This window comes from Mustelus asterias, chromosome 16 (genome assembly GCF_964213995.1).
Source record: "Mustelus asterias chromosome 16, sMusAst1.hap1.1, whole genome shotgun sequence".
NCBI lineage: Eukaryota > Metazoa > Chordata > Chondrichthyes > Carcharhiniformes > Triakidae > Mustelus > Mustelus asterias.
Window position 1 is genome coordinate 27,523,584 of NC_135816.1, and position 27,127 is coordinate 27,550,710.

At 41.5% G+C, this 27,127-nt stretch overlaps 1 protein-coding gene across 3 annotated transcripts in view; it reads left to right on the plus strand.

Moving 5' to 3' along the window:
• The first annotated feature begins 13,696 nt into the window (after positions 1-13,696).
• LOC144505058 (uncharacterized) overlaps positions 13,697-27,127 on the plus strand; it is a 105,315-nt gene continuing 91,884 nt past the window's right edge. The window contains exons 1-2 of one of the 3 annotated variants that reach the window (XM_078230795.1): positions 13,697-13,891; positions 22,137-22,326. The gene's annotated coding sequence lies outside the window, so the exon portion shown is untranslated. Of the gene's footprint in view, positions 13,892-22,136; positions 22,327-23,528; positions 23,742-27,127 lie in introns of those variants that run through there. The other 2 variants (XM_078230794.1, XM_078230796.1) reach the window with 2 other exon arrangements.

A 27,127-nucleotide genomic window follows, 5' to 3' on the forward strand; every position in this document is an offset into this window, starting at 1 on the left:
CATCCACCGCTCTTCCTTCGTCAATTGAATGCTGGTGCAGACTCGAAGGGCCAAATAGACTACTCCTGCACCTAGTTTCTATGTTTCTATGTTTCAATGAAAGAAACATGGGTTAAGGAGCCACATTTAATGGTCTAAATGATCAAAGCTCAGTGTTCGATAATATTGTCAAAAAATCAAATATTGTTGTAAAGAGAGGCATGTTGCTGAAGCTTTTTGTCTTGCACTCATCAGAATAAATACAAGAATGCCAAATTTCAAATCAGTACAATAATTTATACGATAGGAGAAAAGGGTGATGATTGGTCTGCAAGTCAACTCTGGCCAAGATGCCACCATGGAGAAAGCAACCGCCAACTAGACTCCTCAGGTTGCTGGGTAATTCCAAAATTGCACAAATTTTGAACATATTCCTTTTGTTTGCAGAGAACAAATTGCTGTGTATGTCATGGCTAGCAAGCATAAAAGAGCCACTTTAGGAGCTTGGTTGATTATTAGATTGGCTATTAGTGTAGCTATTAGTGCTCTCAGGATTGCTTAGCAAGTGCTGTCCAGTCATGGAATCACATCAAACAGTAGACATGTTGTTTTGGGTATTGCAAGCGTGAGCTGATTCAGAATGGTCTGAAATCTGCCCATTATAAAAGAATACGCTGTTCGATTCAATCAGCCAGACATTGTGACGCATGACCTCCGTACCTGGCATTGCACTGGCACTGAAATTCAGACATGGCATTGCCCAATTGTGTGGTAGGCGGAATGTCTTTTTGGACTGACAGCAGCATTTTGTGAGTGGGAAATACCACTCATGTAGCCAATGCAGCAGTGTGAAGCAGCTTGCTTAACCTGTTGTTCATTTTTTTTTAGCTAACTTTGCCTTTCAAATATTTAAAAACTCACTGACTGCCCGACAATGAAATGGATTTAACTTTGGCATGTTTTGACACAGAACCTGCATTAGAGTGCTGCATGTTCACAAAGGACCTCTAAATACTACAGATGAACCACCTTTTAAATGAATAATTTATTATAGTTGAAATGACCTGAGAACATTTATTTCTCAACAAATTAATGAACTTTTATATTTTTCTTCTAAAAATCACAATTCCCCCTTTTTTTCCCCCCCTGTATACACAGGCAGCTAAATAACAACAATTTGTGCTCCGTTCAATGTCACCTCCCAGCACAGGTGGCTTCACAAAGTGCCTGAGCAACTGCTCCTCTAATTGCTGGAACACGGCAGGATTTCTCCTGGGACAGCTGTCACGTCCTACATAGGTTTTTCCTGCATCCTGCTAGGGTCTGGCAAGGGATTGAGTAATAGGACTACAGAGCTGCAGCCCCAGGGCAGCAGATGATGAAGGCAAGCTCTCGGGGGAAAAAAGAACACAAAATGAATAAAGAAGTAGATCTTGAAAAGACCAATTAATTTGTCATTGATGACACTTCCCATTAATCTTCGAATGGGAGGGTTGTCAGCCTCACCCAAGGCTCTGTGTAAGGATTGAGTCTACTTTCCTTTAGCTGACGACGTTGGAGATGAAACGTGACTTCCTTTAATGTTCAAATTTTAAGTAACACGTTTAGTTTAAATGCATGCTTAGAACTGCATCGGGATTGCATTAAATCACAGGATTACTACTGTGTTACTTAAGCAATAGATTTCTCTTCTTACCAGTGCATGACCTACTTACATATGTTATGCACTGCAATAAATATATTGATGGAAGATATTCACTGGGCTCCTTGGGTGCAACATTAATCAAATGAACTGTCAAGATCAAATAAAGCACAAGTCATGTGTGCGTCATGATATTTAGTCCAGTTATTGAAAGAAGATTGAATTTAAAATAGAGAAAGCGTACAATTATAAAGCAACTTAACATTGTGTCTCTGAAATGTCTAAAGGACTCTGCATGCAATGAATTACTCTCAAGTGCAGTCATTCTTGTGTAGGTGGAAGAATTTTGATATCATTTCTGTTTCCATTAGAATGTTATAGAATGGATGCATTTATTGCCAAACAAATATTATGAAAAGGAATGTTCTTGGATAGGATATCACTTCTTGTAATTTAACGTGAGGTGCAGTTTTTTTGTTCACTGTTTGCAGTTTGGATCTAGTGAGTCTTGAATCTAGATATAGCTGTTCTGAGCCCTGTAGCATGTACACAGTGACGATGCTATTAACACTTCTCAGTCACAGATCAGTGCATTAGCTGTTTGTTACTTAGTTTTAAACAGCATAGTAACCAATGAGCTACCATTGGGAAAAGAGAACATGCTATTTTGCACTATTGCATGTTTATTACTTCATTGTGATTGGGCATGACATTTGCAAAACTACGTGAAGGCTTCTCTCTCCTTGGGGAATTCATTAGCGTTTCTTTGCTTTCCCTGAGGTGAACACAATTTTGAATGTTACTTTGTTTAACATTAAGCACTAGTCACAATATTTACAGGAGCATGCCAGCAAGGCATGTGTCATTGGCAATAAAGGTTTTTCTTCCGGTTAAACAGCCCCTTACGACCCTGGTTCATGATCATGTGATCCCACTGCTGTCAAAATTTCACTTTGGAAGCTGGTTAGCTCAGTTGGCTGGACAGCTGGTTCGCGAGGCAGAGCGACGTCAACAGTGTGGGTTCAATTCCCGTACTGGCTGAGGTTATACATGAGAGCCCCGCCTTCTCAATCCTACCCCACACCTCAAGTGATACAGTCAGGTGTGGGGTAGGATTAAGAAGGTGGGGCTTTCATGAATAACCTTTCATCACCACCAGTCAGCTCGCCCCCTCAAAGGAGAGAGTAGCCTATGGCCATCTGGGACTATGGCGACTTCACCTTTGCCTTTTTTCATACTCCACCTTACTTTTCCAAACATACATGTTAAATCTACATGATAAAACGTACAAGATAAAAGCAAAATACTGCGAATGCTTGAACCTGAAACAAAAACAGAAAATGCTGGAAAATCTCAGGAGGTCCGACAGCCTCTATGGGGAGAGAATAGAGCCAACATTTCGAATCTGGATGACCCTTCGTCAGAGCTCTGACGGAAGGTCATCTAGACTCGAAATGTTGGCTGATAAAATGTATGGCAGCCACCTATGGTAACTTAAACAATTCTTATTGGAAAAGGTTAGTATGCACATCCTTTAGTGCCTCAATCTGCATTACATCATATTTGCATAATATCATTGTGGCACATCAAAAACAGACCTAATGTTTGGCTCCACTGGCCATTTTCTGTGCCAAAGAATGTCTTGAACTAAACTGGAAGCCTCACCAAAAAAATTTCCAACAGCTTCTAATCAAACAGGATTGCTGTGCAAGATGCCAAGATTCCTAAGTGATATTATTTTTGACTGTATCAGCTTTGCTCCTACATAAAATGACACCGCAACACAAAACGATTCATAATTTGGCAGTCATTCACCAGTCTTAAAGGGGAGATCTATAGCCATGACTGCTGTTGGCAGAGGTTGGCAGAGATTGTCAGGGTGGAAGAGTGGCAGGGAGGAGCACTCTGACTTGTATCCAACCTGTTTTTTTTAACCTTACCTTGAAGTACTCCAGAATTACACTTTATATAAAAGGAGGAATATTTTAATTCTCAAAAAGTTCATCACTCACTTTGAGAAGCACATTGTTAAGATTAGACGACCAAACAAATCCTGCTGAATATTTTTCTACTGTTAAAGAACTAGTAGAGTGAAACTGTATTAAACACTAATCAGAGGTCAGCTTATAATGGTTAGTGTGCTTAACAAGGTTTCAGCACAGACCAGGAGAAACATTTATTATTGTTCAAGATGGTTTTTAATAAAAAGGATGCTCCTAAATTGCATGCAGCTGTATGCAACTTAGGAGCAGTTAACTAAAAGCAACACACATTGACCCAGATACAAACTACATCTGGTTTTTAATCACTTGAATCTTCGGGAGAACAAATTATGAAGTGCTCTGTTTTAAAGGTGTCCTGTAGGAAATTGATACAGTTTCTGTGATTGGTCACATTTTGCAGGGACGGTAAGGAATTAGAGAAAATAGGCTGGTAGCTCAGCATGTATCCCGAGGTGCAGGGGTTTTGACTATCAAAAAAATACTGCTTAGTTCTGGGAAAATGTACTCTTTATTAGAAACAATTATTAGTGCGAGCATAAAGAACGTGATTTTTACTTTATGTTCTTTTATTAACTCCTACTATCGCTTTGATATTTTACGAAAGAATGATACTGACCCCTAGCTGAATTTACTTGTCAAAGTACAGAACAGAATTCCAAAAGTCTTAGCAGAATTTCTCTTGATTGTTAATAATGTTTGCACCACGATTGCGTGTGTGGGAAGTGTTTTGCTTTGCATCTGGGAAATCTGCAGAGATGACATAATTTTGATGTACGAACAAGAGTTTTATTTATGATGCTTTTAAAATGTCTGCTGTCGTGCTTACAGCATCTTGCTTCAGTTTAGTTCCTCTTTCTCTGTAACCATACCCAGGCTTGACTTACAGCACACAGGACAGAGAAGAATCGACGGACAGTATAATTTGATGCCAACATTGGATTGTTGTATTGCGTTGTCAGGTGGTGGTGAATTCTGTAATTTCAAAGTTTAAAAAAGTTTATTTATTAGTGTCACAAGTAGGCTTACATTAACACTGCCATGACGTTATTGTGAAAATTCCCAGCATATTGGATGTGAACCTAATTACATTGCAGATGAGGGGCGGGGATAATCGGAGATCACTATCGCACCGGCGTGATTTGCAATTTCCAGTTTTTGCCGAAATATGAGCCTTCTCCGGCAATCTCATACATTACGGATTAAGGTCTCACCCAATATCTCAGCATAAGTGATCGCTCGTTCAACATGGGTTTTTATGACAATCGACAGTAGTTTCATGGTCATCATTACAATTCCACCATCTGATGAGATGAGGAGGAATTTCTTCTCTCAGAGAATGGTGAATCTGTGGAATTCTTTACCGCAGAGGGCTGCAGAGGCTGGTTCCTTTGGTATGTTCAACGCTGAGATTGGCAGATTTTTTAATCAGTAAAGGAATCAAGGGTTTATATGTAAAAGGCGGTAAAGTGGAGTTGAGCATCATCATATCAGATCAGTCATGATCTCATTAAATGGCGGAGCAGACTTGAAGGGTCAATGACCTACTTCTGCTCCTATGGCTGGAATTTTACCACCCCGCCCGCCACAGAATCGAAGCGGGTGAGGGGTGGACAATGGAAAGGTCCGTTGACCTCGGCCGGGATTTTAGGGTTTCAGGCCGAGTGAGGCTATAACCCACCCTACGTCTTATGGTCTTATGCTTATGGGTCACCCAAAAAACTGTGACAAAAAATGGACCTGTTTGTCTCGCAGGAGTTTGAGAATTTTTGAAGAAGTAACTTAATTCTTCATATCACCTCATCACCATCCACCAATGGATTAGCAGAGAGATTGGTTCAAATTATGAAATGTGCTTTAAGATTAGCACAAGGGCATTCCCCCATTCAAAAAGTCTGGACACATTTCTGCTGTGGAGATGCCGGCGTTGGACTGGGGTGAACACAGTAACAGTTTTAACAACACCAGGTTAAAGTCCAACAGGTTTATTTGGTAGCAAACACCATTAGCTTTCGGAGCGCTGCTCCTTCATCAGATGTCCATTTCCACTCCACCTGATGAAGGAGTAGCGCTCCGAAAGCTAATGGTGTTTGCTACACATTTCTGCTGACATACTGAAACATGCCACATACATTTTGTTAGTTGAGTTCTTGGAGCAAAAAGAAGCTGCAATGTTGAATCACCTCTGTGCCTTCGTGTATTGATTAATCTACCTGCATCAAAGTTTAGTTTAAAGTTAAAGTTTATTTATCAAGTCACAAGTCAGCTTACATTAACAGCACAGTGAAGTCAATGTGAAAATCCCCTATTAAAATTGCATTAAAACATAACAAAATCCTTTCACACAAGCAAGCAAGAAAGCAACGGTGAGTATCCAGTTCTTATTGGTATATTTCCCTGGCACGTCTATAACTCCCTTGGTTGCTGCTATCTCCTTGTTCTGCTTTCACTGGCTAGTTCCAGGATCATAGTTCCACATCATAGTTCCAGGATGCCTGGGAAACCCGTGGATCCAAAGGTTAAAATTGTACTTCATTTCTCTGTTATTAAGGGATTAACATCCTGCAATTAAAACCACCCTTTCCCAAGGAGCTCACAGGTACATGACCAAATTCATTGGAGTTAAATATGGAAATCTACAGGTTGGCACAAGTCTCACGATTAACTCATATTTTTCCAGGATTTAAAAGCACCACCACCGTTCACTCCATACCTGCACACAAATCCACACTCACCCACATTATATATTCCTCGCTGCCCCTCCCAACAATAAATGCCACTGTTCTCATTTATTTGCCACTAGGAAAGAGCACACAATTATTGGCAGTGTTCACTCAATTCACACAATAGAATTTGACACTTAGCAAGGACCAATTCACATCTGCAGCACTCAAGATTGACTTTCTAGCCTACAGAGTGACAGCGGCTGGAGTGTAGCCTGTTCACAACAATGTCAAAGCCATTCATGCGCTTTTGACACCGTCAAAAGAGTTGGCATTGTTCCTTGATACTATTAACTTTTACCACAAATTGGTTCCTAAGGAGGCGGAGATTACAGAGGCTCTTAAGAAGCTGCTGTGCAAAGATCCACAATGGTAAAGGACAATAGTACAGCAAACGGCATTTGAAATGATAAAGGTGAAGGTAACATCTCCATCAGTCCTCACATATTTCAATCAACACGTATGTTGCACCAGAAGCATCAGGAAACTGCAATTAGATCTGAATGCTCACATTACATTAAAGGAAGTGAATGACCAGCTGCTTGCATGATATTTCCGTTCTCACAACCCTCGACTGGAGAATGGGGAGCATTCGCCTGCATCTACGCATGTGAACAATGGCACATATATCTCTGTGGTAGAACATTCAATCTCTGCACCAATCTGCAAGCACTCTCTACATTGTTCGCTACACCAGAATCAGGTCATCAATTTCTATGCATCTGCAAATGGTCAGATCATCTTCATCAATATAACTTTGAGGTAGAGTATCTTTCAGGTTCATGCAATCTGACATGCTTAGTCATGCTACTTTCATATGATCTCACATTCATAGATCTAATTGCAGACCGAAGGGTCCTTTGTATCTCAAAGACTATTTATGTACTTAGAGATTATAGACGAGTGGATGTATTTATGTTGACTGGTTAGGATGATTTAATGCAAAATCAGATCTTTAGTTAAAAGAGGGAAAGAGGTGATGCTGAATAGTTTAATCGATCTGTGTTTGATTCTGTTGGTCTGGTCACAGATTGATTCTTGATTGCTTTCGCCTGTGGATGGTGCATGAGTGTCTAGTAATCGATTCCCCAAAGAAGATTCTAACAATAGGCATGGATCTGGGCTGACAACATAACCTGGGAAGAGAACAGGAAGAGTATCCTTGCAGTCAATCTTGCAGTCTAGGAAGAGTGTCCTTGCGGTCCGGGTCACCGTGAAGCAGTCTGGGAAGAGTGTCCTGCAGTCAGCATTGCAGTGAAGCAGTCTGGGAAGAGTGTCCTGGCAGTCAGCATTGCAGTGAAGCAGTCTGGGAAGAGTGTCCTGCAGTCAGCATTGCAGTGAAGCAGTCTGGGAAGAGTGTCCTGGCAGTCAGCATTGCAGTGAAGCAGTCTGGGAAGAGTGTCCTGGCAGTCAGTTCTTTTGAAAAAAGCAATGAAGGATATCTGAGAAAAACCTGAGCGAGTGCAGTGAGGAATCTGACACATCTGGATTATTGTGTGCAGTTTTAGCCTCCTTATTTGAGGAAGGATGTTCTGCAGGAGGGATGCAGCAAATGTTTACCAGATTGATTCCTGGGATGCTGCGGCTAATATATGCGGCAGGTTGGTACAGTGAATAGCACTGCTGCCTCACAGCGCCAGTGACCCAGGTTTTATTCCAGCCTTGGGTGACTGTGTGGAGTTTATACATTCTCCCTGTGCATTCTCCCTGTGACTGTGTGGGTTTTATCTCGGGTGTTCCAGTTTCCTCCCACAGTCCAAAGATGTGCAAGTTAGATGGTTTGACCATGATAAATTGCCTCTTATTGTCCCAAGCATGTAGGTTAGGGGGATTAGCAGGGTAAATATTGGGGGTTACATGGATAGGGCCTGGATAAGATATTCCGTTGGATAGTTGGTGCAGACTCAATGGGTGAATGGCCTTCTACACTGAAGGGATTCTATGATTCTATGACAAGATTGAATCAGCTAGAATTACATATGCAGTAGTTTAGAATAATGAGGGGGATCTCATAGAAACCTATAAAATTCTAACAGGACTAGACAGGATGGATGCAGGAAGGCTGCTCCCAATGGCAGAGGCATTCAGAACCAGAGATCACTGTCTGAGGATATGGGATAAAGCATTTAGGACTGAGATGAGGAGATATTTCTTCACGCAGAGAGTGGTGAGCCTGTGGAATTCTCTGCCACAGAAAGCAGTTGGGGCCAAATATTGTATGTTTTCAAGAAGGAGTTAGATATAACTCATGGGGCTAAAGGGATTAAACGATATGAGGGGAACAGGTTACTGAGTAAGATGATCAGTCATGGTCATGATGGGCGACACAATGGCACAGTGGTTAGCACTGCTGCCTCACAGTGCCAGGGACCCGGGTTTGATTCCTGGCTTGGGTCACTGTTTGTGCGGAGTCTGCACCTCCTCCCTGTGTCTGCGTGGGTTTCCTCCGGGTGTTCTGGTTTCCTCCCACAGTCTGAAAGACGTGTTGGTTAGGTGCGTTGGTCATGCTAAATTCTCCCTCAGTGTACCCGAGCAGGCGCTGAAGTGTGGCGACTGGGGGATTTTCACAGTAACTTCATTGTAGTGTTAATGTAAGCTTATTTGTGACACTAATAAATAAACTTTAAATTAATGAATGGTAGAGCAGTCTCAAAGGACTGAATCGCCTATTCCTGCTCCTATTTTCTATGTTTTTATGTTTCTGCATGTGTCAAAATCCTTTAAGTGAAGATATTTTAAAGTATCTCAGTTGTAAATTTAGAACTAGGGTTATTTCTGCATTGTCCTGAGATAAGTATAACTAAGATATACAGCAAACCCATGAGCGCATAATGAGGTTTATCTACAGTCATACAGTCAAGGACTGCAATGGTTCAAGAGGTCAGTTCACCATGTCCTTCTTGAGGGCAATATGGGATGGGCAACAAAGCCAGTGATGCCCACATCCTGCGAAAGAATAACAAAAATCCCACTGAAACATAAGGGGGGGGAAATGTATTTAAATAACACTGCTTCAAGCAGCACTGTGCAGAATTATACCAATTCCCAGGGGTAGGCAACTCCATGCGTTGCTATCCGGGTGACCCACGCCATGTTCTTAATTTGCATAATTGATTTCCCCAATGTAAAATTCCTAAATAGCTTAATAGAATTGGTGTTCCAAGGATGTTTCTCCTGGAGTCTAGAACAAGCGGAAATTATCCCCTTGAACTCGTGACCGTGGAATTTTGGGAAGGATGATAAGGTTCATCAGAACCTTATACAGGGCGGCACGGTAGCATAGTGGTTAGCACTGCTGTTTCACAGCTCCAGGGACCTGGGTTCGAATCTCAGCTCGGGTCACCGTCTGTGTGGAGTTTGCACATTCTCCCTGTGTCTGCGTGGGTTTCCCCCGGGTGCTCCGGTTTCCTCCCACAGTCCAAAGATGTGCGGGCTAGGTTGATTGGCCATTCTAAATTGCCCCTTAGTGTCCCGGGATTAGTGGGTAAATATGTAGGGATATAGGGATAGGGCCTGGGTGGGATTGTGGTTGGTGCAGACTCGATGGGCCGAATGGCCTCTTTCTGCACTGTAGGATTCTATGATACAGAACAACGTGAATGTGCAATTCCAAAGCAATTCACAAACTTTATTGAGCAGTTCCAACTATACTTTCATTTATATTAATTCATTTAAGAAAATCAAGGAAAATGGGGAGGTACAGTTGAAGTAGAAGATCAAGCGTGATCTTATAAATGGCCATGTGGCATATTCCAGCTCCTATTTATAATGTTCACGATCCCTTGAAATAATACTTCATTCCGTTCAAGGTCAATTTCAGTTGTGCAAAGTTACGACAGGAATGAGGGAATTGATAAATGGCAGTGGGTTTCCCAAATCAAGATTCCACACACAGTCATCAACTTGCTTCTGCCAGCCATGAGGTGGCATGCCAATCCCTTTACCAAAACAGAGTTCTGCATCGGAAATAGGCACTTATATCTCAGACTCAATGTTGACTCTTATTTGGATGCATAATGCCTGGAAACAGACATAATTTAACATCCATTACATACAATATCCACCTGCATAGAACTGCACCCTCAATTACAAACTCATATTGCAAGATTTTATTTAAAAGGAAGCTTATTCACTGCAGAAATTCACCAATGATCCTCAGCAGCACCTTCCAAACCCCCAACCGCTTCCATCTAGGACAAGGGCAACAGATACATGAGAAGCTAACCACCTGCAAATTGCCCTCCAAGCCACTCACCATCCTGACTTGGAAGTACATCGCCATTCCTTCACAGTCGCTGGGTCAAAATCCTGCAATCCCCTCTCTAACGGCATTGTGGGTCAACCCACAGCACATGGACTGCAACTCTTCAAGAAGGCAGCTCACCACCATCTTCTCAAGGGCAACTAGAGATGGGCAATAAATGCTGGGATGAGGGAATTGATAAATGGCAGTGGGGTTCCCAAATCAAGATTCCACACACAGTCATCAACTTGCTTCTTAGGTGGCATGCCAATACCTTTCCCAAAACAGAGTTCTGCCTTGGAAATAGGCACTCAGACTCAGTTTGACCAGCCAGCGATGCCCATGTCCACGATTGAATAAAAAAAACCCAAATCTCTGTAACAGTATGAATAATTCTGGTTAAATGGCGGGCCACTTATGAGCCTTTTGAAAGAACAAATGGCCAACCCTCCTAACTCACACCCGGTATGTTTGTAATGGCCAGGTTTTTCAGCAATTAACAAATTGTCACAGGCAAGTGCCAAAACAAATAGCTGACTTCATGTGAGGAAAAAATGATCTGCACTGGCAGAGGTCCTCATAGAATATAACTGTAAATGATAGCAAGTCCAAAGATGTGCGGGTTAGGTTGATTGGCCATGCTAAATTGACGCTAGTGTCAGGGGGATTAGCAGGGTACATATGTGGGGTTACGGGAATAGGGTCTGGATGCAATTGTGGTTGATGCAGACTCAATGCGCTGATAGGCCTCCTTCTTCACTGAAGGATTCTATGAATCTATGATTCTAAGACCATTGATCACCCTCCCCCTACGCCCCCCCCCCCCACGCCCCCCCCCGCCCCCCCACCTTCCACTTCTTCACTGTTTCTAATTGGATTAGAAACTCTTAATCCAAATTGTCCAACTTCAAGTTTTTTTAATAGATCTGAATGCCCCAGTACTAAGTTGTGCTCAGAAATTTTGTTTATTTCTTGACAAGCTTGATCTAATTTCCTCAATGTAAAGGTTCTGGCTATATAGCCTGCTGTAAAAGAATCAATTTTAATCATCCTGTTATGACATTTCACACAGATTTGTAGCTGAGAACTGAGGTTGGGAAGAAATGGGGGACAAAATTGGGCCCAAAAGCAGGTGTTCTTTGTTGGTACAAGGCCTCTTAAGCTTCCAAAATGATGTTTATGATGTTGATGTAAAGCTTACTGGGGTTTCATATTGATAAATCATGGCAGGTCCAGCAGAACTTTGCAGTCTAGACAGATCATGATGTAAATTAGCCTGTAGCACTAACTTGACTCCAGCGCTACTATTTTGCAGCTCTACACTCCACCTAATGCCCATTCTTAACCTTGTCGAACTCAAGGGCAATTAGGATTCGGCAATAAATGCTGGCCCAATCAGAAATTATATCCCATCAAAGTTAAGGAAAAGAAAGCAGAATGAACAAGATTCACTTCAGTGCTGTTAAAAGGGATCATCAGTTGCCTAAATTTTAATTTCTGGTTAACTTCTGGCTGTTGCAGTTCTGCGTGTTTCTGGTGATTTCCACAGTTGGTTCACATTTCTAAAGTTTACTGGAAATTTTGCAGCAAGAGCAAAAGGGCTTTTTTTGTTGACTTCAAGATTTCTAAACAGACCATACTCATGGGTGTACTAATCTTAATCTTGGAACTGGGAATGACTGGGAGAATGAGCAGAGGCCACATAGAGCAAGACAAGCTGCTGAAGAGGGAGGAGGAGAAGGGAAAGTAAAGGAAGCAAAGCTCTCAACAGGAGGCCATACGTGACCAATGTGTTCAGAGAGCAACCCTCTGACCTGAACCTCAACAAGAACCAATGTTTGAGATGTCTGTGTATCGCTAAAGGCGGTGTCACTGAAATCTGGCATTCATTGCAGTTGCAACTCCAACCTCAAAGCATTTCAGTTGTTGCAATGATGACTATGATGATGAATGTTTACACACCTATTTCATAGTTTGCTTTGCACTGTTTCATACAAGAGGCGACTGATGCTCTTTATTCAAAGGCAGATAACTTCATTTCATTCCTTGTTGTTAGAGAGAAGCAGGTCTAGTGAACACAAGGATTGCAGGTTTCTCCACAGTGCTGGGTGCCATTAAGTGCATGCGCGATGCTTTGTAGAACATCAGGTTAACTCTATACTCAATCACAAAAGAACTCCAAGTCCTTCAATATGCAACCAGTATGTTGCCACCGGCAAAACATCGTGCAGATAAATGTATGGTATCCTGGCAACAGTCATGATGCCTGCTTTCTGAGGCAGTATGTTGTACCAGCTGCACGTCAACCACCATGGTCCATCAAAGGTTGCCTACTGGGTAACAAGCGAAATCCTCAGACATTATTGCACACATACACAGCATGCATACAGTGAGAGTCATGCTATTGCAAGACAGTTGATAGAACAGACCATTTGCATGCTGACAAAACAATTCCACTGTTCTGAAGGAGACCTGCAGTGCTTTGCTGTGTCTGTCTTTGGATTTGTGGATTGGATGCTTTCATTCATGAAGGGACAGCCCTTGTCACCACTGATCAGGCGAGAAGCTAAGAAACAGGATCTCGCGACAGGGGAGAAGAGCAATATGGAAGATAAGCTCAAGAATGGTCCGTCACCATTTACCTGCTACTGCTGTTTCTTTCATTTCCCTTTGAAGAAAAGCTCAGTCCCTGCCCAGTGCCTTATTAACCTGACTGCATGGTCAAGATCAGGAACTTACAAGAATAAACCTATGATTTGTCACTGTCTCAGCATTACACATTCCTCTAGTTCTCTGTTGTAATATTCCATGTTGCAAACTACTTTGATGAATCTAATGGCAAGAAGAGAGGAGATTTATGAAAAACAATGAAGGTTCGTCAGTGCTAAAATATTCAATAATTTCTTAAACAGAAGCCTATCTTTCTACCAAATTCCTACAACGTTTCACGTCATCTATTGGCTACGAGGAGAATTTCCACAAGTACGCTGTTTCAGTGAAGAGATGGGCCCTAATGTTTGCTGATTGCTATAAAACAAAGTTGAACTTTGCACTGAGGCACTCCGGAAATACAGATCTGGTTTTCGTAATCAAAACAATTTCGATTATGTGCAAGCACCCGGAAGAACCGCACCTGTGAATCCTTTTATACTTTCACAGAAACGCTTACGTTTTTAAAACATATAGGGAGAAAAAAAATGAGTTGTCAAACAGGATCCGAAATAACCACCTGATAATCCACTTTCTTTTATCTTTCATAGTGAAATCCTTTACTCCCATTTGGAAACATGCTTAGCATTGTAAGGTAAGTGGCCAGTATTTCTTCCTTGACATGGTGCCTTTGGCTACACTCCATCATTCATTGTTAGAAATATTTTAACGGTTCATAACATTAGACTTATTCTGATGCTCTTGCTCAGGTCAAATGATTTACAAGGAAACTCATTTTGCCAAAGGCAGTATGAATGTTCAGACCATTAGTAGTGAACCCACTTATCATTTTGTTCTCACCAGTGATCAGTATTATTGGGCTGGATTTTATTGGGCTTTGAGCTCCGATGTGGATTATAATATGACTTAAAATAGAACATGGGAGAAATTTATAGATGGGGGACAAAACATTCATGTGTCTCCACGTACAGAGTTTTGCATGTAAATGTAAAGATCTGTAATTTGCATGAATGTACCCCATAATTTTTAGTCATTAAAGCTAATGAAAATGAACTGCTGATTTTCAAACAAGAAAAGCCATTAAAAATAATAGATGCATTCCAACTCAGTGAGACCAAATAATTTCTCACAGATTTCCTAAAACTATGCTGAGAATGAGTCCAAGGTGTTATAAGGACATAATTATACTTAATAGTATTGAACAGTCGTTTGATAGTAGAAGACTTGAGTGTTGCTGAAAAAAGACTTGTCAAAGCTTTTCGTCTCGCACTCATCAGGACATTCGCATATGTAAATTAAACAACAATTTATACACCATGGGGAGAGATGCTGATTGGATGGCAGGTATCTCTGATTGGAAGAGGCATTGCCATGGAGAATGCACCAGTTGGTTTGTTTGAATGTAAAACCAGGCACATTAGGCGGAATTTTACCAGCATATACGCCTGAGGTTCGTACGATCCCGCTCGAGGCCAACGGAGAATGTCATTCTCCGAGCCTTGCTTACTCCTGGAACTGGGGCGGGCGTGCTGGTAAAATTCCAGCCAGAGTCTCTGAGTGGTCAAGGCATTACTCTGGGGAATGAACCAGAGCATAGCCTTCACCTATTTTATTTAGTTGAAACAGGTACAATGTGTGTACATACTCTTTCTGACCCTGATAAGTGTGAGGTGATTCATTTTGGAAGGACAAATGTGAATGCGAATTACAGGGTCAATGGTAGGGTTCTGAGGAATGTGGAGGAACAGAGAGATCTTGGGATTCATATCCACAGATCTCTGAAGGTTGCCACTCAAGTGGATAGAGCCCTGAAGAAGGCCTATAGTGTGTTAGCGTTTATTAACAGGGGGATTGAGTTTAAGAGCCGTGGGGTTATGCTGCAACTGTACAGGACCTTGGTGAGACCACATTTGGAATATTGTGTGCAGTTCTGGTCACCTCACTATAAGAAGGATGTGGAAGCACTCAAAAGAGTGCAAAGGAGATTTACCAGGATGCTGCCTGGTTTGGAGGGTAGGTCTTATGAGGAAAGGTTGAGGGAGCTAGGGCTTTTCTCTTTAAAGCGGAGGAGGTTGAGAGGTGACTTAATAGAGGTTTTTAAGATGATGAGGGGGATAGATAGAGTGGACGTTCAGAGACTATTTGCTCGGGTGGATGTAGCTGTTACTACGGGGCATAACTATAAGGTTCGTGGTGGAAGATATAGGAGGGATGTATGAGGTAGGTTCTTTACTCAGAGAGTGGTTGGGGTGTGGAATGGACTGCCTGCTGTGATAGTGGAGTCAGACACTTTAGGAACTTTCAAGCGGTTATTGGATAGGCACATGGAGCACACGAGAACGATAGGGAGTGGGATGGCTTGATCTTAGTTTCGGAAAAGGTTCGGCACAACATCGTGGGCCGAAGGGCCTGTACTGTGCTGTACTGTTCTATGTTCTACGTTCTATGTTCTATGTTCTGTCTGCAAAGAACTGAGTTCTGTCTATTAACATATGAAGTTTCTAGCATGGATAAATGTACCACACCATGAGCCCTACTAATAATCTCCCCTCATTATGTAAAATTGTTCTTCCCTTTACATTTACATAGAAAGTAGGAGCACGAGCAGATCATTTGACACTTCAAGCCCACTCCATCATTCAATAAGATCATGGCTGATCCTCTTTCTCAACATCATGCTCCCATGCTTTCCCCATATCCATTATTGCCTTTTGAGTCTAGAAATCAATCTCTTTCCCTCTTAAATATATTCTGTTAATTGGCCTCCACTGCCCTCTGTGGTAAAAAATTCCACAGGTTCGCCACCCATGAGTGAAGAAATTTCTCTTCATCTCATTCCTAAATGGCTTGCCCCATACCATGAGATTGTGGCTCCTTTTCTCGGTATGCCAGTCTGAGGAAACATCATCCCTGCATCCAGTCTGTCCAGCGTCAGAATTTTATAAGTTTCAATGAGATCCCTTCTCATTCTTCTAAACTCCAGTGAATACAGACCTACCCAATCTCTCCTCATCGGCAATCCTGTCATCCCAGGAGTCAGTCTGGTGAACTTTTGCTGCACTCCCTCTATGGTACCTATATCCTTTCTTCGGTAAGGAGACCAAAACTGAACACAATATCCAGATGTACTCTCAGCAAGGTCCTGCACAGCGGCAGTAAGACACCTTTGTTCCTGAATTCAGTTCCTCTTGCAATGAAGGCCAACATACTATTTGTCCTCCTAACTGCTTGCTGCAGCTGCATGCTTGCTTTCAGTGATTGATGGACAAGGAAGCCCAAGTCCCTTTGTACATCTACATTTCCCAATCTATCACTATTTATATAATACTCCACCATTCTATTTCTCCATCCAAAGTGTATAATTCCACATTAATCCACGTTATACTGCATCTGCCATGTATTTGTCAACTTAACTTGTCTAAATCACCTTGAAACCTTTTAACATCATCCTCATCACTCACATTCCCACCAAGTTGGCTAAGATATATTGGAGAACTTCATAAAAAGGCATGATGATAGATAGGAAATGGCAAATATTTAATGAATTATTCCATGCATTACAGCAGTTATACATTCCTAGTTGGAAAATGGAATGTTGTCCTTCAAGTTTGTGCTGAACTTCACTGGGACACTGCCAAGGAAACAGATACAGGGGTGTGTATCAATATTTCACTGAGGAAGAAGTTTTAGGCCCTGAATGGTTCGAAGCAAGGAGGTAAAATGGAGGTCATGCATCTCCTGTGCTTACACGGGAAGACGGCATTTAAAGGTCACAGCAATAATTGTGAAAAAAAGTACTTTTTCAAATAAGAAAAGTCATTAAAAATAATAGATGCATTCCAACTCAGTAAGACCAAGTGTCATAATTTCACACAGATTTCCTAAAACTATTCTAAGAATGAGTCCAAGGTTTTATAAGGACATAATTATGCTAAATGGCTTTTGAGACAGAGGATCAGATTTTCGCTACTCAGACAAGTAGCTCGAATCAGGAAATGTCCCAACTTGGCAGACCTACCTGGAATTTAAGGGCCTCACTGGACCCAATTTTCACTGCAGGGAGGTGGGCAGGGATTGAGTCTGGCTTTCCAATCCTGGAAATGGATCATAAGTGGCCACAGGGGCAGACGAGGTTCTCAGGAACTGGTCTTAGTTGTATTGGATGCTGTTCATCCCTCTCCTCTTACCCCTCATACCCCCATGACCCCTCCACGCCAGCTCATGACCCCACGCACCCCATACGTTCTCAACCCCTCCAATCCCACACCCACACCCAGCCGTGGCTCCTCATACTCCTGTATCACCTCCATAGACACTCATCCAATATCCACCTCAGGAAACATGTGGAGATGAAAAAAAGAATTCTAACAATCTAACATAGCTCTCACTCATATACACTTGCTGGTGAAAATTCATGAGACCCAGTCAAAACTTTTAAATTGAATTGATTTATTATTTTCACATTTATTGGCATACAGTGAAAAGTATTGTTTCTTGTGAGCTATATAGACAAAACATACTGTTCGTAGAGTACCTAGGAGAGAAGTAAAGGATAGGGTACAGAATGTGGTGTTGCAGTTACGGATAGGGTGAAGAGAAAGATTAGCTTAATATGTGACAGGACCAGTCAAAAGTCTGATGGCAGCAAGGAAGAAGCTGTTCTTGAGTTGGCTAGTGTATGTTCTCAGACTTTTATATCTTTTTACCAACGGAAAAGGTGGAAGAGATTTCGTCCAGGGTGTGGGGGTCTTTGATTAAGCTGGCACCTCAAGTGTTCAAAATGTTATAAAAACAAACAAACTACTATTCAGTACCCAAACTAAATACAGCTAATTCTTTAATAGCCTTTTTCAAAGTGTCAATCAAACTGTGAACTCAGAATCCTGTGCAAAGATAATTGTGGTTTATAAAACTCAACCAAATATTCTTAATGACGGAACAATAACTCTTGGGAATGTCCATTAAAACTGTGGAACAGATTGTCATGGTTTTTTCTGACATGAATCAGAGGGTCTGTCAATCAAAGCAGTCCAGCAGTTTGTGTTTTTAACTCTGATAGTTTAAGCTTGTTTTTTTTCAATTTTGATGAGCTGATAATTTAAAAACCCTCAGATTCTGATACTTAAACCGATCTCATCCACTCTCCAAGAATGTTTCAGTCTACTCCATTGACGTGTGACACCCGCACTGTGGGTTAAAGCCCCCAGAAACACCAAACATCGAGCCAGTTAGAACTCAGCTCTATTCTCAAATGACTCTGCTGAGCTTGGTTTTTATAGAATCATAGAATCCCTACAGTACAGAAGGAGGCCATTCGGCCCATCGAGTCTGCACCGACCACAATCCCACCCAGGCCCTATTCCCGTAACCCCTCATATTTACCCTGCTAATCTGAGGTTTGTCTGCTATTTTTAAAGATCTCTAATGTCAGCCCAACTCTGCAAAAATCAAGCCCAGAATTAGGCTTGAAGTAAATAATTAAAAGACAATGAACACCTCGATGGACAAATTTAATCATGCTTAAAGAGAGATGCTTGTAAAATGTTTTTAAGCTAAGAATATCTATCCATTAGTGTTCTCCTTTGTACATAATTTACTCTGCGTATTTCAGGCTTTTTCTGCATAACTCTTTTTGCGTTTGTCACAGAATTTCTTCATTCCCGACTCTCATTTTTTTGGCTTTTTATACTCTTTATACTGATCTTCGTGTTCTCCTTTAACTTTCACTTTTCATTTCATTGTACGTCAATTCTTAGTAATTTGTTAATTGAAGTTGAGTACTTAATTCCCTGGTATAATTCCGGGTCATGCCATTGAGGGTCAGCCTATACCAGCAGAGTAGAAGCCGAGTGTGTTTGGATTGGATTGCTCACGATTGTGGAATCACTTTGATTTGCATGGTGAGGTTAGTAACACTGAAGAGAATCTATAATCTATGATTCCATTTTATAGGCACACAGATACAAAAACTTTAACGAAACATAGTTATACAATAGTAGGTACCTTATGGCAATTTGTAGTGAACCTGGTAGTTACTGATCCATAGTTTATCTGGTCACATCAACGAGACTTGTCTTGGCACATTTTGTACCCTGTAAGGATGAGATTATAGATATACATATCACAGGAGGTTTATGAAGTTTGAGTTATTTTGGCTGAACAAAAATAGCAATGCATAGAATTGTAAAACATTAACAGTGCAGGAGGAGGGCACTCGGCCCATCGAGTCTGCACCAACTCACTGACAGAGGATCTTACCCAGGCCCTCTCCCCCGCCCTATACCTGTAACCTTACACATTTACCATGGCCAAGCCATCTAACCTACACATCTTGGGACAGAGGGACAATTGATGTAAAGTGATTTTTTTTTAAAGGGGTCAAGCAAACAAAAAAATGTTAGTGGACTCTATACCTTAATTAATGATAAAATAATACCTGCCATTCTTTTGCACAATTCTCCAAGCTGATCTTTACACATGCACTATGACAGGAACAGGTGGTGATTTTAACCCTACTTGCTTGTTGTATGTCGGATGGGCAAGCAGTTAACAGTCAGCACCATTCCCACAGTCTTTTATTTCAATGGCCCCCAACCTTTAATTTCACGGCACACCTCTATACTATGAAAGAATTTTGAGGGACACCTCCTACTTTCTCTGAACTGCCCTCTAGCAAAAGACATTTTGGGAGCGATTTTGAGCCTGCTTTTGTCATCAGAGAGAACAAGGACATGGATGGGAATTCCAGAAAGAATTAGGAAACGTGGGTTTCCATGTTTTACTGTGCATGTGTGGATGCCAATTTCCACCATAATAATGTTCAGCACAGTTTCAGTTGCAGCTATCGCAAAAGCTGGGCCATCGATTTGGAAAGATGTGAATAATACAAACTGTACAAAGGGAACCTTGATTTCCTTAAAAACACAGTTCACAAATAATTCATTCAGATCATATGAGATTTAATATTTTGAAATGGTTATCAACATGAATGTTGACTGTTTTCCAGAACTAGGGCGTCATAGTTTGAGAATAAGGAGTAAATCTTTTCGGACCGAGGTGAGGAGAAATTTCTTCACTCAGAGGGTGGTGAATGTGTAGAATTCACTACCACAAAAGTAGTTGAGGCTAAAACCTATGTCTGATTTCAAGAACAAATTAGATATAGCTCTTGGGCTAACGGGATCAAGGGAGGTGGGGGGAAAGGGTGATCAGGATATTGAATTCAATGATCAGCCATGATCAAAATGAATGGCAGAGCAGGCTCGAAGGGCCGAATGGCCGCCTCCTGCTTCTAGTTTCTATATCTATGCCTATGTTTCTCTTGACAAGGACGGCCTAAACTGGGATGTTGGATTTATGTCACATTATCAGTAACCCCCACAGCTTGTCTCCTGGACTTGCAGAATTTCACAAGCTGTTCTGTCTGGAGACAATACACATCTCTTTAACCTGTGTTGAATGCTCCCTCCACCCACATTGTCTGTACATTTAAGACCTGGCTGGCTGTAGAGATTTGCATTCTAATCAGTATTCTGTGTAATTTGATTTCTGTGTCTGTGCCCTGTTTGAGAACAGATATCCACTCCATCTGACGAAGGAGCTCTGCTCCGAAAGCTTATGGTATTTGCTACCAAATAAACCTGTTGGACTTTAACCTGGTGTTGTGAGACTTCTTACTATGTTTCTGTCCACAGAAAGATTATCTGATTTTTTTTCTTCTTATGTCAGATTTCCAGCTGCAGTATTTTGCTTTTGTGTTAATATTTTGAGTACTGTTATGTTAGAATAGAAAAATAAAGTATGAGAAAAAAGTGGCATCATAATCAAAAAAGAGGAGAAAGCCGAAATGCAGTCCGGAAGTCCCAGCATAATGCTAATCTCATATCTAGACATTAGCTCGACATAGATATAGATACAAGTTATTACCACAGTTTCAATATTGTGATTTTTAGAATAGCATATACCAGCTTTTACCTCTCTCCATCTCTCTTGTTTCTCCCACGGTTTTTGAGCCCTTTCTGAGAATTAGCTATTTGTGCAGGTGGACGGGGCCTTTGCCTTCAGCTCCAAGTCCCGTTGGTTCATCAGGTCTTGGAAATGCTGACCACAGAGCTGAAGATGAAGGTTAGTTTAAGTCTAATTCCATGAATGGCATTGTGCCAGCTGAAATCCTGCTGCCGCTGGCTGGCCAGCTATCACTTGCTACCCATTTGGTACAGGTAGCTGACCAGAGGTGGGAAGGAGTCCCAGCAGTTAAAATAGTTGCATCTAGCAGAGGAGATGTTAGCAGCAGATACAATGGCAACATTCAAGAGACAACTAGGCAGATACATGAATAGGCAGGGAACAGAGGGATACAGACCGCGTAGTGGCAAAATGTCTTTAGCTTAGCAAGGTGTCATGTGTCAGCTCAGGTTTGGTGGGATGAATGGCCTATTCCTGTTGCTGTTCTTTGTTCTTTGTTTATTAGTTCAGGCCTCGAGCTGCTGAACACCTGGAACTATAGATTTCCCAACATAATGGATGAAAGTAGTTCATCAATTGCCAAGACTAACAACTTTTTAAAAATCATTAACAACCATTTTTAGAGAATAGAAATAAAACTTAACTCCATTTTCAGCTTTGTAAACATGACAGCTGCTTTAAAATAATGGACACACATGAAAATTGCATTGACAACATTCCCTCTGCCACAAGTTAGATATTTGAGGTTACATTTAAGCATCACATTCAACAGTTGACCAGTTCCCAATTTAAATATATTTTCTCATTGGATAGCTTCCAAACTTTCAGGTAATGACAAGCTATTTTTTTAACCTTCAGTTTACGTGACCCTGCAGAATTGTAACCCATAATAAGTACTCAGTGATTTTCAACAGGGATAACAGCTTTTGTTCAGATATTGGGGCTGATTTTAATTGTTCCAGTGCGCTGTAATTGTGTGTCATTAGATCAGTGGCCCATTTTATACTCTCCATCGAATGGCATCAATCAGCAAAAAAATGTGTGGCGTGACAAACAAGCTATCCACCTTTGATTTTCAGTGAGACCAGAAGAACTCCAACCCTTGTAAGTATAAGAAAATCAACTTAGCAAAGCACTGTCTTGTAATTCCAAGAAGATGATCCTTCTAAGGACTTTCAAGAATATTGAGTTTCAGATTGTTTCAGCTACTGGATTAATACTCTGCAAAATATTCTGGGCTATTTCTAAAAGAATAAATTATCGAGGAATTTAAGAGAAAATTGTGGAAATTGTTATCTGTTATATCCCATGGTTCTGTTGCACTGCTTGTATCAACTTGCTCTTTTATGATTTATGACGTCATCTGAACAATCTAATGTATTATTGTATGATGGAGATCACATTATCTGTAATCTCTATTATACCGTGAGTGTTTGGCGATGGGACAAAGGGATTCAGATCACTGAATTGTACACAATGAAATCTTTTATTTTAAGCTTCTAAGATGTCCAATTCCATCAGATAACATAACAAATGGTTTTATTTTGTTAGTATGTAGTAGAGAGAACTAATTGTGAGCCAATACAAGCTTGTATGATATGGTTTTTGATCTGTTTAAGCTTATTCTTATACGGTGGGTTTTTAACCATTGAGTTCATGGATCAAAATATTAAATTGTGACAGTATGATGAACCAAGTGTTCCGATTTTAGAAGGCTTCACAGAAAGCTGGATTGGAATTTGACTTTTGACCTCTGCTCCAGGTATGAACCCAGCCGCCTCATTACTTCAGGCTGCCCAAAGTTCAAAATGAATGCCATGAAATGTAAATGCTTGCTTTGAGAGATTGTTATAGGTATTACAAGACATGGAAAGGTGTGTCCTTGGCTAGGTAACTCGGGCACATTACCATATACTGAGATAAAAAGAACCACTATTAGCAGTGAGGTAAACAAAGGTGTGGATTGTAAAACCGGTCACTGTAATACAGGACTCCATAGATATGAAGGGTGGGACGTTGGTTTATTGTTACGCTAGATAAATTTTACTGGAATGTTTAAATGACGCTCATTTTTCGAGCAAGCAAAAAACTGCCGTTGCTATATTCCAATTTTGACTAACTTTGATATTTTACAGTGGCCATTGTGTTCATCAAGGGATGGGGATGTTAATACAGAAGGAACTAGAGACATGTCCACTACAGGCACATAATAGCACCAATGAGCAGTTCTAGTTCAGCATATTGCAGCTTAGATATCCTGAATGTACTTTGACCAATAATTTGCCTTCATACCAAACCTCAGAAGTGTACTGTGTAAGCATCTCTAAATAATATTTCATTCTTGCGTCGCTTGCGGGCTGGCTTGTGCAGTGCCATGGGATTCCTTATGGGTACTTGAAAAAACTGAATTTCACCTGAAGGTCAGCACCTCTGATAGTGTAACGCCCCCTCGGTACCACACTGGATCATCAATCTAGAGGCAAACTGGAGACAAACACACATTTGTTTCCAAATTGGAGGTAAGAGTGCTACCAAGGGACCCACAGGTGACCAGAGGGCAGGGTTAGAAGGGGGTGTATGGGGATGTGGGTGGAGAGGCAATGGGTGAGGGAGCACTTGCAAGGGACAGACCTTTTTGAGGGGGTGAGGTGGTGCCTGATGTTGAAAGGAGGCTATTGATGAAGGTGTCACACCCATGCCCTATGGGAAGCCTGAGGAGAGTCATTTTCTGGACTTCTTTCCTGCCACTGAACACCTCCTGCTAGCTTGAAAATTGAGGCTGGGCAGGAAATGGCGCTGAGGTGGTCATTAGTTGACCACTAAGGGCCTTAATTTGGGCAAAGGCAGGCCAGCCTAGGCCTCATCCATCCCACGTAAAGTTCAGAGTTGAAGAAGGCAGTGGGAAAGCCATCTGAGGAGTTTTACATCCCAATCCCCCGGCCTGCAAATCCACCGGTGGGGGAATGTAAAATTTTGCTCTATATTTTGATAAAAGGATAATATAATGGGAGTGATTACAAGTATCTTGGGTATAATGGAATTTTCCAAATATTAAATGAGATTATTGCCTTGCACTGAACTACATAATATTCTTCTGTAAAAGAAAAATCTCCAGGAATGCTCTGGGTGCTGTTACGGGGTTTCAATATGGCTAAATGTGAAGTCATCCAATTTGTAATTTAAAAGGTTGGAACTGATTACTTTTCTAAATGGCGAAAAACTAGAAACAGTCAAGGTCCAAGGCGACTTGGGGGCCCAGGTACTTAGATCATTAAAATATCATCAGCAGGTTCATAAAATAATTAAAAATACTGATGGGCTGGTCTTTATATCTAAAGGACTAGCACACAAGGAGATAGAAATCTTGTTTCAGCCATACAAAGCTGTGGTAAGTTTGCACATAGATACTTTGAACAGTTCTGGGCACCGCACCTCAGGAAGGAGATTTACCTAGGAGGATATGCAGTGTAGGTTTACTAGAATGATTCCTATGTTAAGGAAAGATTAAGTTTTTAAGTTACTAAAGGGAACAGATGGGTAAATTGGGAGAACCTACTTCCGCTAGATGGAAATTCTAGGACTGGAGGATAATTAGAAGCATACTTTTCAGGAATGAAATTAGGAAACACATCATGCAGAGCTTGAGAGAGGTTTGAAACTCTTGACTGCAAATGGCAATTGGTGCAAAATCAAATGCTCATATTGTTACAATCCCCATAGAGACTGATAATGTTAAAATAAAGAAATTTGAACATCCAGTTGATAGCAGAAAGAATGACACAACATGATGTTTTAATAGTTTTACTGTAAAGCACAGACTAAGAGTGTTATTAACTAAACATTATTTTTAGCTGGCAACTCATGCAGCCTGATATCTTGTAACCCCAGAACTGTCCTTCACTGTGAGAATTTTCTTTGAGATTCTCTGTCTAGTGCAAGCTAGTCAAATCTTCCAGCCTCATTTTAACTCCACACAAATTTAGGCTATTTAATTCAAGCATGGTCATTAGCCTTCATTCCTGGCGAGTGAACTACAGAGACTTTCAGCTTACAGTTGCTTTCTCTCCAAGATTCTGGCAGTCTGACTATGTCTGTGATTTTTATGGATAGCTGAGAAACCTTTCTTCTCTCAAAGCCTATTTCCATGGCAATGTGAATCACATGGGCCTTGGATCCAGGTAGAAATGCTGATTAGCTGTCCTTGAGACCAGAACTCTTTTTTTTCTCTTGGAAGTAAGTGGACAGTTTAACACATAACTGTTTACAACCCAACATTCTCAACACCTTCCTGGGACTTTGGATACAAGTGGTCTAACCACTGTAAACATAAATGCTGCCGTAATTGTCTACAAGTGTGAACACCTTGTGCTTCTTTCCAGCAAAGCAACTTGGGCGCCCCTTTAATTTGTGGTGGCCATGCTACCCAGGCCATTCATTAAGCAGGCTTCAGAACAGGTCAAATTACCTCCTTCATTTTACCTTGAAAGGGCATAATTGTCCCTTCCCACCAGTGGCAGGGTGCATGGCTGTGGGGGGCGGGTGGTGGGGGGGAGGGGGGTGGGGGGTGGGTGGTGGTGTGGACATGATCATTATTGAATGAGCTAAAAAAAATGGGCTTCCTGATGGCAGGAAATTGCAGTCCCAACCATCATGGTGGGTTGCCACTCCCACCAGAGGCCGTGAGGAAAGTGTTTTGCATCCCATTGTCAGGATTCAAATGATCACCCAATTTGAATTCTCTCCCCACCCACAACCCCATCAAATTCACCTCAGCCGTCAGTGGTATTTGACACTGATCCAAAACATGTCTGGACAAATGTGGCATGCACATGTCGGAACTTGCTTGGATGGAGGCGTGGAGCAGATTGTGGCCCCCGAGAATAGATGATTCCACTAACAGTTCCAAACTATAACAGTCATACCTCATAATTGTAACAATTTAAAAACTGAATTTGATAGTTTCTTTAAGTCAATGGCATTAAGGGTTATGGTGTAAGAGTGGATATTCAGATCAGCAATTATCTCACCGAATAGAACATAGAACATAGAATAGTACAGCACAGTACAGGCCCTTCGGCCCTCGATGTTGTGCCGAGCTTTGTCCAAAACCAAAATCAAATTATCCCACTCCCTCTCATCCTGGTGTGCTCCATGTGTCTATCCAATAACCGCTTGAAAGTTCCTAAAGTGTCTGACTCCACTATCACAGCAGGCAGTCCATTCCACACCCCAACCACTCTCTGAGTAAAGAACCTACCTCGGACATCCCTCCTATATCTCCCACCATGAACCTTATAGTTATGCCCCCTAGTAACAGCTACATTCACCCGAGGAAATAGTCTCTGAACGTCCACTCTATCTATCCCCCTCATCATCTTATAAACCTCTATTAAGTCGCCTCTCATCCTCCTCTGCTCTAAAGAGAAAAGCCCTAGCTCCCTCAACCTTTCCTCATAAGACCTACCCTCCAAACCAGGCAGCATCCTGGTAAATCTCTCTGCGCTCTCTCCAATGCTTCCACATCCTTCTTATAGTGAGATGACCAGAACTGCACACAATATTCCAAATGTGGTCTCACCAAGGTCCTGTACAGTTGCAGCATAACCCCACGGCTCTTAAACTCAATCCCCCTGTTAATAAACGCTAACATACTATAGGCCTTCTTCAGGGCTCTATCCACTTGAGTGGCAACCTTCAGAGATCTGTGGATATGAACCCCAAGATCTTTCTGTTCCTCCACATTCCTCAGAACCCTGCCATTGACCCTGTAATCCGCATTCAAATTTGTCTTACCAAAATGAATCACCTCGCACTTATCAGTGTTAAACTCCATCTGCCATTATTCGGCCCAGCTCTGCATCCTATCAATGTCTCTTTGCAGCCTACAACAGCCCTCCACCTCATC